This window comes from Schistocerca nitens, chromosome 2 (assembly GCF_023898315.1).
Source record: "Schistocerca nitens isolate TAMUIC-IGC-003100 chromosome 2, iqSchNite1.1, whole genome shotgun sequence".
In the NCBI taxonomy this organism is placed as follows: Eukaryota; Metazoa; Arthropoda; class Insecta; order Orthoptera; family Acrididae; genus Schistocerca; species Schistocerca nitens.
The window spans coordinates 518,428,395-518,449,369 of NC_064615.1; positions in this window are offsets into that span (position 1 = coordinate 518,428,395).

A 20,975-nucleotide genomic window follows, 5' to 3' on the forward strand; every position below is an offset into this window, starting at 1 on the left:
CTATCTCTTTCATACTCAGTCGCAGAACACTGCCGTTTCATCTCGCTAAACGGTGCTCACACTAAAATAATTGGCTCCCAGCTCAGTCAAGCAATGTGCCTCATCACTGGTTGTATTCGTCTCACAAACACGCACTGGTTACGTTTACTTTGCAATATTCCACCGCCATCCATAGGAAGATCACTGTCATTGCTGAACGTGTGGACAAGAATAAAAACCAAATGAGAATTACCAGTTCATACAGAAATTTCATCATCAGAACCCCGGCGACTGAAGTCTCGGAAACCATCGTCACGTACAGAAGTCAGCCTACAGAACAGGAACTTCAACATGCAAGAAGCCTGGAACAACCAATGGCAGGAGCAATCTTCGACGAAACCTCACCAACTAATGGGATCTCCTGGGAGCGACTAACGGGTTTTCATCCACCCCAGCAACATAGATCATGACAGAACTGACCTGGGCATGTATGGAAACCTTACTATGCCACGCCAAAGGGTATGCAAGTTCTCCCCTGAATGTGACTGCAGTGAAGAGCAGCAGACCATACTTCACATAACATTTGAATGTTCGATCAGAGCGTCAAAAGGGAGAATGGAAGACCTTCACAATTTCTTTGCAGAAATTTCTGACTGTGTTTCCAACCTGGTCTTAGAGCTGTGAACCCATTACGAACTTCAGATTGTGTGTGTCTGTATGGAAATATATGTATTAGTTGTAAATAGTTGTCTGCAATTCTCTGTCATCATACAATAAATAAAACAAAAATTGTCATTATTATTTGCAGTGACCATACACAATATTGTCATTATTATAACTATTATTATTATTGTTAGTAGTAGTAGTAGTAGTAGTAAGACTGGCAATAGTCATACACAAAGTAATGGCAGCCATTTCTGCCGTTTCAGAAGTAAGCACTCAAGTGATTTACTAACAGTAAGAGCAGTGCACACGTGTTATCTTGGTTGATTTTAAATGGGTGTGGAGGCCGTGGATGAAGTAGCACTAGGGAGAAGAGAGGTGAAAAGGAAATGCGTTTTGCAACAAGTATGTAGCCCCACTGTGGATCTCTTTTCTGAGGGGGACTTGTAGGCAGCAGCCGCTATGCACTCAGAGTTGTTATGTCATTCTGTAAAATAGGTTGTTAAAAATAAGCAGTACCACTTATCTCACTCACACATTAGTTTGTGGTTTAATAAAACACATACAAAAATAAATTTCCTTTTTTACAACCATATCAAAAATAAAAGTTTTCAAAGGAAATTCTTTTTTCATTCTAAAGTTTAGATAGGCTCTAAAATGGACGATGGTGTTGTAAAAGAGGGGAGGGACTAGCTAATATCTGACTGCACTCAGAGGTAATGGTCTCAGAAAGTTTGGGACGAACTGCTCTCGAGAGGGACGAGTGTGCATCCACATGAAGACAGAGCGAGCTTGCGCAGGCGTCGACCATCCTCTGCATCCAGTTGTCCTGTACATTCTGAAATGGAGACTTCAGAAGAGGAGCAAATGGGTGCGGTGAGTTTGCTTAAAGCGCAAGGAGTGCTGGGACCTTAAATTCATCGGACAATGGGAGAAATACACGGAGAGCACTACACGTGAGTTGGAATTCCGACGCTCTGCCCGACCTTTGTGTGTTCAAATGGTTCAAATGCCTCTGGGCACTATGGGACTTAACATCTCAGGTCATCAGTCCCCTAGAACTTAGAACTACTTAAACCTAACTAACCTAAGGACATCACACACATCCTTGCCCGAGGCAGGATTCGAACCTGAGACCGTAGCGGTCACGCGGTTCCAGACTGAAGCGCCTAGAACCGCTCGGCCACCAGAGGCCGGCAAGACCTTTGTGGGTAATGGGTGCCACCGTGACTCACTCGCAGGTCTTGAGCAATGAGACCATCCACCACCTGGATAATAGCATGAGTAATGCCATTTGGACTTCCAGATGGTGCATCATCGGCCGACGACCTACGGCTATCCCTGAATCACTTGTCTCTTGCCTGGACCCCTGCAAACGGACACGCGGTGCTCACCGTACACTTGTGTCATTCTTTGATGAATTTTCGTTCTCTGGACGCCCTCCGCTGTCAGGGAACACACCACCCCCCTTTTCACTTCTTTCAAAGCCTCCTCTTCACTGTTTTCAGCAATACAGTGAACGGTCGATGAGTGTGCATGTTCGTTCTGTCGTGACGTGGGTGTGCATTCATACTCCTCTAGCGGTGAGTTTGTGACCTCGGCGCTACATTAGGACCCTTTCACCAGGTCTCATTTTACAGCCTCCGACTCGATTCTTTTCGTTTACAACTGATTAAATAAAGACTAAAAAGACACAAAAGCTCGTAACTCCCTATTATTAGAGCGAACACGGCGAGAGGTCATTAACAGTAGCAGTCCACGCCGCTGCCCCCTATCTCTTCAACACCGAAGCTACATCCAAACTTACTTCACGCCAATTTCTCAACGTTGACGTTCCACTTCTGCACGCTTTGTTGCGTTCCATTGACGGTTGAGTGAATTCAATAATTTGAAATCAGCTATTGTATATTTCGCAATTCCGTTCCGCGACGTCCAACGTAAAGGCTTGCAAGTTTGTGCAGACACTGTATAAAAGTGAGGAATGACGAAGCGCCAGAGATGCGAAAGGTACTGTGGAGTCTCAGCTCAGACGAGCAGCTACGTCCCGAGCGACCTCGAATTTGTCGCAAGGGGTGGTGTTGGGTGGAGGTTTGGCGACCCGGGGGCGGGTGAGGGGCGCGCCCTGCTCGCCTCACTTCAAAGTTGCCGGCCTGTTCGACAGCCTACGTCGCGCCCGCCGCCCACATTAATCATGGCACTTAGTTATTCACGAGCTGCGCTTTGCTGAGCTCACCTCTGCTACGTGCGAAACTTTCCGCGGATCCGTAAATTTGTTGGCGGCACGCCTGCCAACAGGCTAGAGCTTACCCTGCGCGTGAAATTTCTCGCGTGAACTCTGCTCACTTTCTTGGGAGTGGTACGAATGCCAGGGCAGCCTCCGCTAATGCTTCTACCACCTGACACGTTTCCTCCAGCAACTAGCTGCTGTTCCAAGGTAGGCTTCGAGTGTATGCGCACACCACGAAGTAGAGTATTAAACAAATAACATCACACAGGACAGGATTTATCATAGGTAACAACGAATAGTGACACGGGTAAAAGCAAACGAAAGAAAAATCAAGTAATTTGCGGTACTGCATCCGGGTGACGTCGTGGACAACCGCCGATATTTCGACAGGAGCACATCCTGCCATTTTAAAGCACCGGCCGTTGTGGCCGAGCGGTTCTAGGCGCTACAGTCTGGAACCGCGCGACCGCTACGGTCGCAGGTTCGAATCCTACCTCGGGCATGGATGTGTGTGATGTCCTTAGGTTGGTTAGGTTTAAGTAGTTCTAAGTTCTAGGGGGTCTGATCTTAGAAGTTAAGTCCCATAGTGCTCAGAGCCATTTGAACCATTTTGAAGGCAAAGCTTCAGCAAGTAAGCGCTGTGCAAGGGAATTTAATGCTCAGTTTTCAGTGAATTTCCGGAAAGTTAACACGCATACACACAAACTGTAAACACTAACGCCACTGTGAACAATAGATGACCGACGTCAGTAATTATCGATAGTGAAATTAGTAATCAACCGTAGAGCTAGCATAAATTGTGCCCCTCTATATTTTCTTAAGGGACACAGCAGGAATCCATGCAGAATTTAAAAAAAAGAAGAAAACAAACCACCATCTGTATTTATAAGGAGAACCGGTGTACTGAGTATAAGCGGCACACACGCTTAGAAAAGCTAGGCAAATCCACCATTGCAAAAAATTGTGTTGGTGCCGGTCATCCTATTGAATATAAAAACACGGAGATACTGGCATGCACTTCCAGCTATTGCGGTAGTATTATTAAGGAAGCTCTTTAAATTAAATTAGCAAGTAACTTTATAAATAGAGATGGTGGTTTTTGTTTAAATTCTGCATGGAATCCAACTGTGTCCCTTGACAAAAAAGAAGGACAGAATTTACGCCAGCTGACCCCTTGATTATTAATTTCATTATCGATAACTTCTGACGTCAAACATCGTTGGTTTTTGATGCACCTGTTGTTTACAATGCGTGTGTGTGTTTTTTTCTCTGAAAACCGAGTTATTAAATTTCTTTGCACAGGGCTTACTTATTGCAAGTTTGCTTCTGTAGAAATGTAGGCGGTTGTCGACGCCGTCACCCGGCTGCCTTCCCCAAGTTATTTGATTCCGGAAGAAACTCAGGTCTCACAGAAGAAAAATCGTTGCAGTAAAAGTCAATCCAAACGAACCGTTTGCTAGATAATAGCGAATGTGTGACGATAAGCCACCACTGTCTACAGTATGAAACATCGCCACACGTACTGCAACTGGACTTGAAATGTAAACTTTTCGTTTAAGTCATCATCTAACTGGGCTCTAATGAGACGCAAACCGAGATGCCGTTCATGAGTCATGATGTTATCAACATTTGTCATTGACTGTTTGTATAGGTTTAGTATATGATCGTCTCATGGAGCAACGCATATTTCCAATACAATTTTGTGGATCAGAGTACCTTTGGTCTCTGCAGCGTGATCTACCACGAACACTTGAGGCTGTTCCCTTGGTGCAGTGGCGGGCAAGTGTCGAGGACTCCCATTGAGAAGACGCGAACGGGACTCGGTCGGGAAGGGTGGAAGTGTTAAGGTAAATCACGAGTTCAAACAAGTGTCGTATTTAGGGTTCCAAACTCACTAGTAGTAATGGCCTTCCTGTTAACTGAAGAGTTCAAATGTGTGGGACTTAACTGCTAAGGTCATCAGTCCCTAAGCTTACACACTACTTAACCTAAATTATCCTAAGGACAAACACACACACCCATTCCCGAGGGAGGACTCGAACCTCCGCCGGGATCAGCCGCACAGTCCACGACTGCAGCGCCTTAGACAGCTCGGCTAATCGCGCGCGGCTGTTAATTGAAGAGACGATCAGTAATGCCAATCTTGTTAATTGAAGAGACGATCCTAGAATCATTTATGTAAAAATTGTACTGTGTCGGTATGTGCATTGTTTCAGATTGTTCGGCGTTACGAAGCGGGAAAAAAACTGGATGAGTTAATTTACGAACAGCCCCAAACTGAAATTAGGAGCCTTTCACGCAAATTCATTATGAATTAAGTAACCAATAACAAACTGCATATTTTACAAGTAACTCCCTTTGGGTAAAGATGTCTGTGTTGATGTATACTGCTCCTAGTGTGAGACATACTGGTTACCATGAACACAGATAAGTGGCCTGGTAACAGTTCTGGTTTGTTAAATCACGGTGTGTATCGCCTTTCTTATAGTTCTAGAGAACAGAGACATCGATTCCATGAAGCTCTCGAATCTGCCTATGACTATCTCACGCAACATGGTAGGGCACGCCACTATCTCAAATTGTTTCCATCATTATAATGATCCCTTGGAGGTATCAATTTATTGTGTTTCGAGAAATGCTGAAAAACTACATGCAGCTGGGAAACTCTGGGTTTCAGACAAACACAAACGGATTCCATAGAGAAAAACGTATTCCAAGAAATGAGGCGTAAGATAGTCATCATTCAGGTATTACAGAAAACCAATAAATTTAGCCGCGCGGGAAGCCGAGTGGTCTGAGGCGCTGCAGTCATGAACTGTGCGGCTGGTCCCGGCGGAGGTTCGAGTCCTCCCTCGGGCATGGGTGTGTGTGTTTGTCCTAAGGATAATTTAGGTTAAGTACTGTATAAGCTTAGGGACTGATGACCTTAGCAGTTAAGTCCCATAAGATTTCACACACATTTGAAGAATAAATTTAATCTAATTATTCTTGTTTCATAAATAAAAGTCTCGAAAGAAGTGCTTATCAAGTAGGCATGACAGCAGACACCGAACGGACCAAGAGATGTACTGCTAGTCTAATATAGATGTGTGAGGAAGATAAAAGGAGATTTGTGGAAGAAATTGAACCCCTGTTCACGGAATTGGTAATCGAGGGAGACAGTTCTGTTGACACCCTCTTATATCATTCGTAGGGGTCACGAGTATAAGATGAAATGGTTAAGGGAGCCTATAAAGGCACAGAGAAATTTTTCCCCCGCTCAATAAGCAAATGGAAAAGGGCGGCAGTCTCTAGAATTTGTACGAAGTGCCCTTCGCCATGCTCTGTACAGTCCTTTGCGGAGTATATACGTAGATGAAGAACTTTGTAACAAACGAGAAGGGAGAAGGAGGCCACGAGGATACATTTTGCCAGAATAGTGGTTCCCAATTCCTGCTGCAACGTAGTTTCTGTAACTCAGTGGTAGCTTCCAAGTCAACGCTGGAACCCCGGCAGGAACACAATTGGAACCAGCGAAGAGGAGCTCGGCGTCCTAATTGCAGCAACGGCAGCTGGAGGTGATCTGGAGCGGCAGACCTCGGATGCCTCTGCACGGGGTAGCGACAGTCCGTGCCCCACACGAGGCCGGCCCAGCGCGCGTGGCGAGGCTATTTACTGTCGGCCGTCGCACGAGGCAAGGCTGCGCCCCTCTGTGCGGCCGCCACTAAATCGGCTCGCAGCGGCCACGCATTTCCGCGCAGAGGAGGCAGGATGCCAGCGGGCTGGCGTGCCGGCGCTGCCACTGGCGCCAGCACGTGATTAGCGGCCGCGGTGGGGTGGGCTGACGCCCGATTACGCCACCCGCGCCCCATCCTCCCCAGCCGTGGCCTGGCCGGCGCTCCCGGAATGTAGGGGCTGTCGTTAGCATGCTCCAGACACGCCTCCCTATTCGGCCGGCCATCCCTTGATCAGCTGCGGACTCCTGCGCCACTGTGGCACACCGCGTACCTCCACGCTCTTTTTGGAAGTTCATCTCGACGTTCCACTGTGCCGAGGGAACTCAATTAAATTAGTTAAGGATTGAATTAAGTCACGAGAGATGTGATTGTACATATCTGGCCATCGACTACATTTGGAAGGGATATTAGCAATGGCGATCAACATATATAAAGTTCGAATGCTTCGTCTCATGGTGACATAAACAAGCTAATGAACCCGGCTATGCTTGGCAGTTGTTAAGTATATATATGTAAGTTTGTATACGGGGTGAGTCACCTAACATTACCACTGGATATATTTCGTAAACCAAATCAAATACTGACGAATCGATTCCACAGGCCGAACGTGAGGAGAGGGGCTAGTGTAATTGGTTAATACAAACCATAAAAAAATGCACGGAAGTATGTATTTAACACAAACCTACGTTTTTTTAATTGGAACCCCGTTAGTTTTGTTAGCACATCTGAATATATAAACAAATACGTAATCAGTCCCGTTTGTTGCATTGTAAAATGTTAATTACATCCGGAGATATTGTAACCTAAAGTTGACGCTTGAGTACCACTCCTCCGCTGTTCGATCGTGTGTATCGGAGACCACCGAATTACGTAGGGATCCAAAGGGAACGGTGATGGACCTTAGGTACAGAAGAGACTGGAACAGCACATTACGTCCACATGCTAACACCTTTTATTGGTCTTTTTCACTGACGCACATGTACATTACCATGAGGGGTGAGGTACACGTACACACGTGGTTCCCGTTTTCAAGTACGGAGTGGAATAGAGTGTGTCCCGACATGTCAGGCCAATAGATGTTGAATGTGGTGGCCATCATTTGCTGCACACTATTGCAATCTCTGGCGTAATGAATGTCGTACACGTCGCAGTATATCTGGTGTAATGTCGCCGCAGGCTGCCACAATACGTTGTTTCATATCCTCTGGGGTTGTAGGCACATCACAGTACACATTCTCCTTTAATGTACCCCACAGAAAGAAGTCCAGAGGTGTAAGATCAGGAGAACGGGCTGGCCAATTTATGCGACCTCCACGTCCTATGTAACGCCCGTCGAACATCCTGTCAAGGGTCAGCCTAGTGTTAATTGCGGAATGTGCAGGTGCACCATCATGCTGATACCACATACGTCGACGCGTTTCCAGTGAGACATTTTCGAGCAACGTTGACAGATCATTCTGTAGAAACGCGATGTATGTTGCAGCTGTTTGGGCCCCTGCATTGAAGTCAGGACCAATGAGGTGGTCGCCAATGATTCCGCACCATACATTTACGGTCCACGGTCGCTGTCGCTCTACCTGTCTGAGCCAGCGAGGATTGTCCACGGACCAGTAATGCATGTTCCGTAGATTCACTGCCCCGTAGTTTGTGAAACCCGCTTCATCGGTAAACAGGTAGAACTGCAACGCATTCTCTGTTAATGCCCATTCACAGAATTGCACTCGATGATTAAAGTCATCACCATGTAATTGCTGATGCAGCGACACATGAAACGGGTGAAAGCGGTGACGATGCAGTATGCGCATGACACTACTTTGACTCAGTCCACCGGCTCTCGTAATGTCCCGTGTACTCATGTGTTGGTTCATGGCAACAGCAGCAAACACACCAACTGCTCCCGCTTCTCCTGTTACGGACCCGTTTGCGTGCTACGACCATACCTGTTGCATACAGTTGGTGGTAGATGTTTTGCAATGTGCGGCACGTTGCATGCTCTCTGTCCGGGTACCGTTCTGCATACACCCTGCAGGCTTCAGCTGCATTTCGTCGACACTCGCCATAGATGAGTATCATCTCCGCCTTTTCAGAGTTCGAATACACCATGGTCACAGTTCCTACAAAACTACGCTATCACAGACGTCTGGTAACACGGTGTACTACAGTTGGTCTGCGTGCGGAGACGAATGCAGAATAACAATAGCAGCAAGCGCTACATGCGGACACTGCGACAGCTAGACCAAACCACAACAGTGCACTACAACCACACTCGTAAACACGGTCGTCATCCGGTCGCAGGTTCGAATCCTGCCTCGGGCATGGATGTGTGTGATGTCCTTAGGTTAGTTAGGTTTAACTAGTTCTAAGTTCTAGGGGACTAATGACCTCAGAAGTTGACTCCTATAGTGCTCAGAGCCATTTGAACCATTTGAACGGTCGTCATCGTAAACATGTCCCTGCAGATGCTGCTCGCCGACCGTGGCCCGTGTTTGTTACAACACGCAACTGAATGTCGGAGGTTTCAATCGTCAACTTTAGGTTACAATATCTCCGGATGTAATTAACATATTACAATGCAACAAACGGCACTGATTACGTATTTGTTTATATGTTCAGATGTGCTAACAAAACTAACGGGGTTCCATTTAAAAAAACGTAGGTTTGTGTTAAAAAACATACTTCCGTTCATTTTTGTATGGTTTGTATTAAACAGTTACACTAGCCCCTCTCCTCACGTTCGGTCTGTGGAATCGGTTCGTCAGTATTTGATGTGGTTTACGAAATATATCCAGCGGTAACGGTAGGTGACTCGTCCTGTATAAGTCCTACCCCCTTCTTCCCCTGCCGGCCGCTGGGGGCCGAGCGGTTCTGGCGCTACAGTCTGCAACCGCGCGACCGCTACGGTCGCAGGTTCGAATCCTGCCTCCGGCATGGATGTGTGTGTTGTACTTAGGTTAGTTAGGTTTAAGTAGTTCTAAGTTCTAGGGGACTTATGACCTCAGCAGTTGAGTCCCATAGTGCTGAGAGCCATTTGAACCTTCTTCCCCTCTTGGCAGGTCCCCGGACTCGCACACGTTACGTGGACATTCGCGCGCCGGAGATCGTCGCCATCAGTTTCTCGTGTGTGTGCCATCGTCTTTGTGGTTTAGTGTTTTCCCCGTCACGCTACTTCGTTCGCTTGTACCGTCTAAACCGTCAGTGTTTGTGCGCAGTGCCGACAGGTTTTAGTGTTTTTTCGTCGAGTGTGAACGGCTTCGTGTTGTTTGTTTCTGTGTCTACAGTTTTTTGCCCCCCACTTTGTTCTGTATCTTCTGTGTCCCCATTGTATTTTATTTTTAAAACTTGTGGCTGAAGAGCAGCGTAGTCTGCTGCTGCCAGCCCACCTTATGTAAGGTGTTAAATAACAATAAAGAAAAAAAAATGTCCTCCTTTCCCAAATTCTCTGCCCATCTGCTCTTCCCTCCTCTTTTTGTCCATCTCCTACTCCTCCCCTTCTCTCTCTCCGTCTCCTCCACCCCTCTACATCTCCCTACATCCTCGCTCCTCCCTCTCTATCTCCTGCTTCCTCCTCTCTATGTCCATTTCCTCCCCTTCCTTCCCTCTCTCTGACTTTGGCCTTTGTTTATTGTTATTACAAATGAGACCTTGATTAGGAAGTGAAGTCGCTGAAAATGAATCGATAAATCGGCTAGTACCATGGTGTACAGGGTGTGAGATATCTCTCCTGCTGCTGAATCTGTGACGATATTAACTTCAATGACAGTATTTCACTTATATGTTAAAAATGACGTAATTCCTCCAGCTGTATTAAGGTGTTGGTTTTATTGGCCACTAGTTTCGAAGTTGTTACAACATCATCTTCAGGCCCATACTTGTTGACAGTAACCGTATGTGTGTAACACTAGTAGTCAGTGGTGAAATAGGCGTGTTCCATGCTGAAGGCAGGTAGTAACTTAATAATACGGTTACTGTCAACAGGTATGGGCCTGAAGATGATGTTGTAACAACATCGAAACTAGTTGCCAATAAAACCAACACCTTAATACAGCTGGAGGAATTACGTCATTTTTTAACATATATTATACCAGCTGACGTCCCAAGTCGTCCGTTTTAATTTTGGATATACGATGAGTATTTCACTTAGTCTAAATCCGAAAATGAGTAGAATTACAAAGTTTCGGACAACTGACATTCCATAGTTGCCTTCTAGTTATAAGATGAAAAGCCACAAATACAATTTTCCTGTTTTCTAAGAAAACTGACTGTGAGGAAGAAAAAACTGCACATACTGTAGTTGCGGATACAGTTTGTGTTTAAAATTATATACGTAAGGGCCGTTGAAAAATAAACAAGCTGGAGTCTGGAACGCGCAAACCGATGACTGGAGGGTAATATCATGGCGTGTGTAACGAGGTGTGGTTCCAACCAGTGCGTGGAAGTTCACAGCCCGTGGCTAGAGGGCACGCGTGTACGTCACGTGGCTATACAGAGCTAGCAGCAGCATGCTTCAATCGTCCAACGCTACCAGTTGCATTGCAAACAGTGACATGGAGCACTCAATAGATGACCAAGATGGTCCCCTTCTAAATCACTTCCTGTAGCACGGGTGAATGCCCAGCGTTACTCGCAAAACCTTGACCACCCTTCGCCAAGCTATCAAATGAAAACGACCAGGCAATCTCACCCATGGGGTCATTCTGCTCCACGACAATGCAGAGCCTCATACGGCCAATACAGTCGCGGCACTCCTGCAGAAATTCAAATTGGGGGTTCTCGGCCACCCTCCATACAGTCCAGACCTCTCTTCCTGGGATTAAGCCATTTTTGGTCCTCTTAAAAAGGCTCTGAGGGACAAACGATTCACCTCGGACGACGACATCCAGCTGTACGTGCGGAACTGGTTAACATCGCAGCCTCGGGAATTTTATGAGACAGCCGTTCACCGCCTTGGGTCACAGTAGGACAGTTCCTAACAGCCACCGTCAATACTTCTAACATACAGGTACTGGTTTCTGAAATTATGCCTCCGGATCGTTTCTCTTTGAACGCCCCTCATTTATATAAGACAAATAATATACATGAGTGAAGCAATTTTTTTAATGGTTTAAATGCATTGCTATAGCAGGTATAATTGACTGTGATAAATAAAACAAAAAGAACATTTTCACAGCATAGTATAGAACACCATTTTCTTTCTCACAGTCGATTTTAACAGCAAACCTGTACACTGTTGCTTAAAAAAGTACGTATCCTATGTCTTACCCAATTTTATTAGAGTATCATATAAGAATTTCAAGTAAATCGATCAACAACATTTAGAGAATTTTGCTAACAACTTTTCCCCTTTGTACTCGTATATTATATTTATATACACATATATTCAGAGATATAGCTTATGTCCAACTGAACATTTCAACATTTGAAGTAAATTGGTCAAGAACTCTTCGGGATTTTTCCTAACAATGCCTAAAAATATGTAACCAACACGTTTATTACAGTATCATATAGAACTTGAATTAAATTGGTCAGGAACTTTTCCCTTTTATATATCTGCTCCTGAACCTTTGAAGGATTGTTTCTTACGTTGATCTACCGCAAGCAGTTTTTCCGTGAACTACTAGTCATTAAGTTACAGACGCAAACACTTTTACTGATAATATATGTATATGTTTGCATCTGTTACTTACAAACAACAGATGATAGGAAAATTGCATGCAGTAGTTCAATATATGAAACATTACACTTCCTGCGGAGCTATGAACATGGTTTATTGCATTGTTTTACAAAGAGTAACAGCAAAGAGATACAATTTTCAAGTGGAAAAATAGTTATTTCTGTCATTCACTGGAATCATTTAAACCAGCTGCGTAGAAATCAGTTTAAATCACGTTCCTATCACGTTTATTTTGGGAGCTACAACCCTTCAAAATTTCAGGTGCGGATATCACACGCTGGTACATCGCTCTTGACGATACAAGTGAGACTCTTTAGATACAAGCTATGTAATGCTAATGGCGCCTTGCTAGGTCGTAGCCATTGACTTGGCTGAAGGCTATTCTAACTATCTGCTCTGCAAATGAGCGAGGCCTCGTCAGTGTGCATCGCTAGCTACGTCGTCCGTACAACTGGGGTGAGTGCTAGTAAGTCTCTCGAGACCTGCCGTGTGGTGGCGCTCGGTCTGCGATCACTGTCAGTGGCGACACGCGGGTCCGGCATGTACTAATGGACCGCGGCCGATTTAAAGCTACCACCTAGCAAGTGTGGTGTCTGGCGGTGACACCACAATTATATTCTTAAGTGCTGAACAACGAGTTTTGGGAAACAGGCAGCTTGGGAACGCGCAGCAGAGGAGACAAAGACCTGCAAGAATTGAGGAGATAGAGGTGTTTGTTTTAGCTGCAATACACCACGATCCAATGTCAGCTTACGACACGTTGGTGCAGTCACTGTTATCAGCCTTATATCTGTGTCGCGTATAGCACAGGGTCACAGGTTTCACCTATACCGCCTGTTGCTGGGGGCTGCATGGGAACGGTTTCAATCGGAGAGATCCTTTCTGTGAATGGGCCATAAGTAATTTCACTCTTCAGACCACACATTATAAACCGCCGACACTGATGTTGACAGGTCGTACCCACCGAGACAATCCATGATGGGTACGACATGTCGAACATCCAGGTCGGTGGTCTATTAATGTATGGTGTGCAATCCTTGGGGATGAAATCATCGATCCATACTGCTTTGCAAGTACACTTGCAGGTGAGGTGTTTCTGACTTTTATAATCGATTGTTTGGGTGTCCTCCTGGAACACGTGTGTCAAGACATCAGAGTCCATATATGGATGCAGCACGATGACCACCCACCCCGTTCTGCTCATGCTGTTGTGGAAGAGCTGAACAACAGATTCCCTGGTTCAAAATGGTTCAAAATGGCTCTGAGCACTATGCGACTTAACTTCTGGGGTCATCAGTCGCCTAGAACTTAGAACTAATTAAACCTAACTAACCTAAGGGCATCACACACATCCATGCCCGAGGCAGGATTCGAACCTGCGACCGTAGCGGTCACCCGGTTCCAGACTGTAGCGCCTAGAACCGCACGGCCACTCCGGCCGGCTCTCTGGAAGATGGTTGGAGTGCAGTGGTCCTCTTGAATGGTCTGCACAGTCGCCTGACTTAACATCAGTAGATTTCCTTTTTGTGGGGATATATAGGGAAACACGTACATGTCACCGAGCCCACAACCCCAGATGATCTAAAACGGTGCATCAAGGAATCAAGTACCTCCGTCACACCGGCGACGTTACATCTCGTCCGCAGATCCTTTAGAAGGCGCATTAGTTGTTATTTCAGGAACATGGTCACACATTTGAACACCTCACTGAAATGAACATTTCGTCTCCAAAAAATCCATCACCGTGTAAGGTGCCAGGATTTGGGCACTTGCATGTTAGTTTGTTAACATTAGTATTAATAATAAAGGGACTGGCAAGAGCATCAGGCCATGACTTCATTGACTTATGATGAATATGAGCCACTCTCGAGTAGTATTCCCTGCATGTCGGCATGATTAAGTTACTAACTTAAACCGTTGGTGAAAAGTGTCGAAGTTAAGAATTCTGGAATATAAAGTGTGCAACTGGCCATAACTAGCCGGGACGCCATGGTCGGCAGGTAGGAGTCACCGGAAATGCGAGAAAATACGGTGCCTTTGGGGTTCACCCAGCTCCGGAGCCACCTGTGCTGGTCAGCACGTGGCGAAGACGGAAATTTCGTTTGCCTAGGAGCGATGTGACCGACAATATCACTGGCGTTGGAGGGATTTCGACGATGTTAGAGCGTCCAACATTGACTGAAACGGAGTATTCCTCCGCTGTGTATTCGAATGCGTAGAAGACGGGAGAATTGTGGAAAAGAGGACTTCATCTTCAGCCATCGAGTGGCGAGTGGTACAGACTTGAAGACGGCGTCTTGGTCGTCGTCTTCTAAGGGAGCGGACTTCGACTTGGACGTCGGCGAGTTAGGACGCATCCCGCGAGAACTAACACATGAATTGTTCCTCCGTGCAGATCAGTGCAGAGAGGGAGTTTTCTCGTATTCGAGTTACGGGTTTTGTCAAAAGAAAGTTTGAATCTGATTTCTAAATTGCAGGATTTGTGCTATCCTGTGGGCTTGGAAGTTTGAGACACAACTTTCAATTGAGATTACCTCAGACTGGGAGTGCTGTGAATTGGAGATGGCAAAGCCATCCAAATTATCGATATCTTCACCATAGGGCCAGTTTGAGTGATTGCCTTCACTTCACTATAGGTGTAGGATTTCGCTTTTTTTTTTTTTTTTTTTTTTTTTTTTTTTTGTCTCCACGACGAGGTTCAGCACCGGAAATAAATGGTCTGTATCGCAGCATTGCACCAACGCACGTTCCATGCAGAGTTCTGCACCTACAGCTCTTTGCGTGCTCAGAAGCGAGATTTTCACCAACTTTTAACCACTTCCAACAACTTATCTAGAATTCTTTATCTTGTCGTTATCCTTGCAAGATGCCAAGTATTCATCAACGTAGCTGCCGGTAATTGGGGCGCGTAATTCCAGATTAGCTAATGTATCATTCTCAGGAGTGAGTGGGTGATCAAAAATTTCCCATTTTTGTAATTTATGTAAATTATGGGAAATTTCAAAATTAAATGCCAGTATTACAATCGAAGTATCGACTTCATTATAATTAGGATTTAACCTGCCCCAGTAAGCTTGAGAGATTGCAGAGCACCCTCACTTCTGATTCACTGATATGCCGCTTCATGTGCTCAGTGAATATGATCTTTATTGTGATTTGATTTCACACATCATGATGAAATGGTGCTTGTGTGTTCTAGGGAAGGAATAACGGTAAGCTTTACCTGCGTTCAAAGGAATAGCGTGCCGATTTAACCGACTGCAGTAAAAATCAAAGCGATGGTGGGCCGAGGGAAGCGCGTTTCTTCTGTGAAACCTGGGTGGAAACATTTCCGGACGGCCGAGTTCCACGGTCTCATTGTGCAGACATGTTGGTTGGCGCCTGTCGGTAGGCAGCCGCATCCAGGTAGACTAGACTGACTAGCGCCGAGAAGTCACCGCTGCAATGGCCAGCGCATTGTAGACCGGCTATAAAGCTGAGGATGGGCAGGAAGCCCACAAGACAACTGTGAGCAATCTGCGAATTTCTGTGGGACATGTCACTGGCGCCCAGACGTCCAGACTCTGTTACAAAACACACTTGTGAAAGCGCGAGGCTTTTATAGAGTTTATGGCCTTTCTTTGGAAACTTCGAAATGGACGCAACAGGGGAGATAACAAACGTTTTATGGAGGTCTATGGTTACATCCTGGTCATGTTGTTAGCAAAAAACATGGCGTAAACGCGAGGGAAAGAGGCTGCGGAGCTGAATCTTTTTTTTTTCTTTTTCCCAATTAACTTAAAAGTTTCTTATTGGTCAAATCGGTGTATGCAGAGCAAGGGCCACTCTCCGAGCTTTGAATGTCGTGCTCCAGCTCGTGATTGACTTGTGCTAAAGTGGGGGAAGTTTAAGGTGTAAATGGGCTTTTTCTACTGAGCTGAGGAGGAAGGCGGACAGAAAGAGAAGATCACTCTTGTACTGCGCGTCGCTAGTAAAGAACTGCAGGTCTCTACCTAAACGATGAGCATTGTGTCCTTTGCTAGTGTGCCACTTAGAGCCTGTGCCAGTCACCTTCTGAACCATCAGAGGTACTGCTTCTAGCATCAAGCTCACAACGAGCGAAGCATGGGTGTACTTACTTCTCTTGAGTCGGTCGTCTAAACATTTGACATATTCTGTCACGCATAGTTGTGGCACAGAGTCAAATTGGTTTGGAAGACCAGAAAACGGGTCCACCTGCACACTGGAGTCCACCAGGTTTTCAGAGGCTCATATGGAAGTAGCTGGGTTCTGATTTAACCAAGCAAGAGACTGTGTACTTGCATTATCCGGGCGCGCCCTTCGTAACAGATTGCGGCTGTCCATGACTTCAGTCGCTGAACGCATCGTAGTGTGCCGCCCTGACCAACAGGAGGGTAAAATATTCGCTGCTATGGCGTAGGACTCCAATATACACTACTGACCATTAAAATTGCTACACCACGAAGATGGCGTGCTACAGACGTGAAATTAAACCGACCGGAAGAACATGCTGTGATATGCAAATGATCAGCTTTTCAGAGCATTCACACAAGGTTGGCGCCGGTAGCAACACCTACAACGTGCTGACATGAGGAAAGTTTCCAACCGATTTCTCATACACAAACAGCAGTTGACCGGCGTTGCCTGGTGAAACGTTCTTGTGATGCCTCGTGTAAGGAGGAGAAATGCGTACCATCACGTTTCCGACTTTGATAAAGGTCAAATTCTAGCCTATCGCGATTGCGGTTTATCGTATCGCGACATTGCTGCTCGCGTTGGTCGAGATCCAATGACTGTTAGCAGAATATGGAAGCGGTGGGTTCAGGAGGGTAATACGGAACGCCGTGCTGGATCCCAATGGCCTCGTATCACTAGCAGTCGAGATGACAGGCATCTTATCCGCATGACTGTAACAAATCATGCAGCCACGTCTCGATCCCTGAGACAACAGATGGGGACGTTTGCAAGACAATAACCATCTGCACGAACAGTTCGACGACGTTTGCAGCAGCGTGGACTATCATCTCGGAGACCATGGCTGCGGTTACCCTTGACGCTGCATCACAGACAGGAGCGCCTGCGATGGTGTACTCAACGACGAACCTGGCTGCACGAACGGAAAAACGTAATTTTTTCGGATGAATCCAGGTTCTCTTTACAATATCATGATGGTCGCATCCGTGTTTGGCGACATCGCGATGAACGCACATTGGAAGCGTGTATTCGTCGTCGCCATACTGGCGTATCACCTGGCGTGATGGTATGGGGTGCCACTGGTTACACGTCTCGGTCACCTCTTGTTCGCATTGACGGCACTTTGAACAGTGGACGTTACATTTCAGATGTGTTACGACGCGTGGCTCTACCCTTCATTCTATCCCTGCGAAACTCTACATTTTAACAGGATAATACACGACCGCATGTTGCAGGTCCTGTACGGGCCTTTCTGGATACAGAAAATGCTCGACTGTTGACCTGGCCAGTACGTTCTCCAGATCTCTCACCGATTGAAAACGTCTGGTCAATGGTGGCCGAGCAACTGGCTCGTCACAATACGCCAGTCATTATTCTTGATGAACTATGGTATCGTGTTGAAGTTGCATAGGCAACTGTACCTGTGCACGCGACCCAAGCTCTGTTTGCCTCAATGCCCAAGCGTATCAAGGCCGTTATTACGGCCAGAGGTGGTTGTTCTAGGTACTAATTTCTCAGGATCGATGCACCCAAATTGCGTGAAAATATATTTGTCCAAATAATACCCGTTTATCATCTGCATTTCTTCTTGGTGTAGCAATTTTAATGGCCAGTAGTGTATGTTTCTCAGCACCCTGTTCTTTCGAACCATATTTTTCTTTTTTTTGGAATAGTAGACGATAGATGTTTAATGGTGGTGTAGCTTTTGTGCCATAACCCGAATTCATGTGTATGAAATCAGATAAAGGGAGTAGGGGTCCGGGTAGTGTCGTGTGACGATTCCCAGCTCATCACATAGTCCACCATAGACACCACGATAGTGAAAGCGTTTGTCAAATAAAAGTGTTTGTGTGACGTTTCTTTAGTCAGTTTTCTTGTCTTGTGATGTTAAGGATGAATAAATCTATTGTCATTTAGATCACAACTTCTCCCTGTGTTCTGATTAACAGTACCTCGCCATTTTTATTAAACTCCAGATTTTAAAAGAAAGTAGTAAGCTTGCAAGGTTTGCATGTACCCTAGTCACTGCACAGCTTGCCCAGGTGGGAGGGAAGGAAGGTTTGCAATCTTCTATGTCAGCGATGGACAAATAAGCTTACAACCATACAGTCACGTTTTATGTGCAACGTTTGGTATCCACCCATGAAACTCTGAAGGGTTATAGCTCCCAAACTAAACGTGATAGGAATGTAACCTAAATTGAGTTGTACACAGTTGGTTTAAATAATTCCAGTGCATGATACAAATAACTATTATTCCAATTTAAAATTGTATCTCTTTGCTGTAACTCTTCTTTCGAACAAAAAATATGTTCATAACTCCGCTTAAAAGGTAACGTTTCTTATGGTTCCCTACCGCAATAAATTTTCCTGTAACCTATTACTTTATATGTTACAGAGGCATTAACTTTTAATGCAACACCCCATTTGTACTAAACGCACACAAGTCGTTATTTAACGTTGTTACCAAAAATCTCGAAGATTTCTTCACCGATTTACTTCAGATTTTTACTTAATACTAATAACCGTTGCGACGGACATAGGCTACAATATGTAAGTGTGGAATATGTCCGTCTGGACCTTTATTAGAGAATTAGAGGTAAAAATTTGAAGTAAATCGCTGAAGAAATTTTCGATTTGGTAACAACATTAATCGACTTGTCTTCGTTAAACTACGACTTGTCTTCATTTAGTAGCAGAGATTTTATACACATATTTATATACCGTATCTATTATACAAATATGTAGACAATGTCCGTCTCAAACTCTAATACGGCGGCCGGTGTGGCCGTGCGGTTCTAGGCGCTTCAGTCTGGAACCGCGTGACCGCTACGGTCGCGGGTTCGAATCCTGCCTCGGGCATGGATGTGTGTGATGTCCTTAGGATAGTTAGGTTTAAGTAGTTCTAAGTTCTTGGCGACTGATGACCTCAGAAGTTAAGTTTCATAGTGCTCGGAGCCATTTGAACCAACCAAACTGTATTACAGTATCGTGTAAAAGTTGAAAGTAAATCAGACAACAATTTTTCGAGGGTGAAGCGAAATTCGCGCACTAGGGCTTCGCAGCGCGACTCCCCACATGCCATGGATATAAAAGTGTCTTTCGCAAAATTTCGCACAGTGAGTACATCTGGCAGGAAAAGGACATTGAAGAGTGGCAACCTGGCAACACTGTAACCACGTGTATAGTAATTATCTCTGCCAGCACAAATTACTTGTGCTGTACAATTGGTGTGGTCGATAGAGTTTTGGGTTAGCATGCAGGACGTCGAGTGTTCCTGGATTGTGGCACATTTTTTTTTTTTATTTGCTAATTTCATTCTCTCATTTCATACTGAAATATACACCGTTTCTTAGGTCACTTCTATCCTAAATTTACAACATTTTGAACACTGAACATAACATATACGTGGTTAGACAAATAAGAAATAGACAGTTGAAATAAATGACCTGTCATAGGACAGAATGCCTACAAAAACAATATCAATTTCAAGATGCTAAAGATAACAGCACAGTACAATAACACAACATCTACTTCTAATATGAGCGCTCAGATGTCACATATTAGCAACCAGTGACAATAATAATGTCCACATTAATGACGGAAAGACTTTCACTACAGAATACGTTGTCCTCAGAACAACAGATGCTCAAAGAGACCTCCCTGAACGTCCAAAATCTGCGCAACTCGCCGGATCATACAGCTTCTGACCCTTCGCAGCAAAGCTGTGTCCACAGTAACAAGAGCAGCATGAACACATGCTACCAGTTCTTCCACATTTTCGGCGGAATAGAGTACACGTACTACTTCAGGTAACGCCACAGGAAGAAATCCAAGTGAACTTGGTGGCCATGCAACTGGACCTCCACGTCCAAGCCATTTCCAAATATTGTCGAACATTAATTCCAGAGTGTGGAGATGCACCATCATGTTGGAACCATATACTCTGCCGAAAACGTAGTGGTGAATCTTCCAGCGTATCAGGCAGGTAGTTCGAGAGGAATTCATGATACCTTCATGCAATCAACCGGTCAGGCAACATGGAGAGGCCCAAATATCTGTCGCCCAATATTCCAGCCCAGACGCTGATATCAAAGCAAACTTGATATCCACGGTTGCGGGTGACGTGTGGGTTTGCCTCACACCAGCGGTGGGCATTGTGCATATTGAAGACACCCTCATGAGTGAATGCTGCTTCATCTGGGCATATTACGGTGTTGATGAAAACATCGTTGGCTTCCTGTTGTTGTTGGAACCATTCATAGAACTGCATCCCCTGATGGCGATCTGTAGGATGCATATGTTGTGTGAAAGCATAATAATAGGGGTTCAGTCCATGCTCGTGCACCACGTTAGCAACCATGCGTTGCAAGACATGCAGCTGCCTTGCTATGCGATGTGTACTTTTCTGAAGCTCTTGATGTATGACCTCAACAATAGCTTCCTCCGTATGGCGAGTCCATGGACGACTTCTGTCACACAATGGTGGAAGGAGCGAACCTAACTCCCGAAGGCGCAGCTCCAGA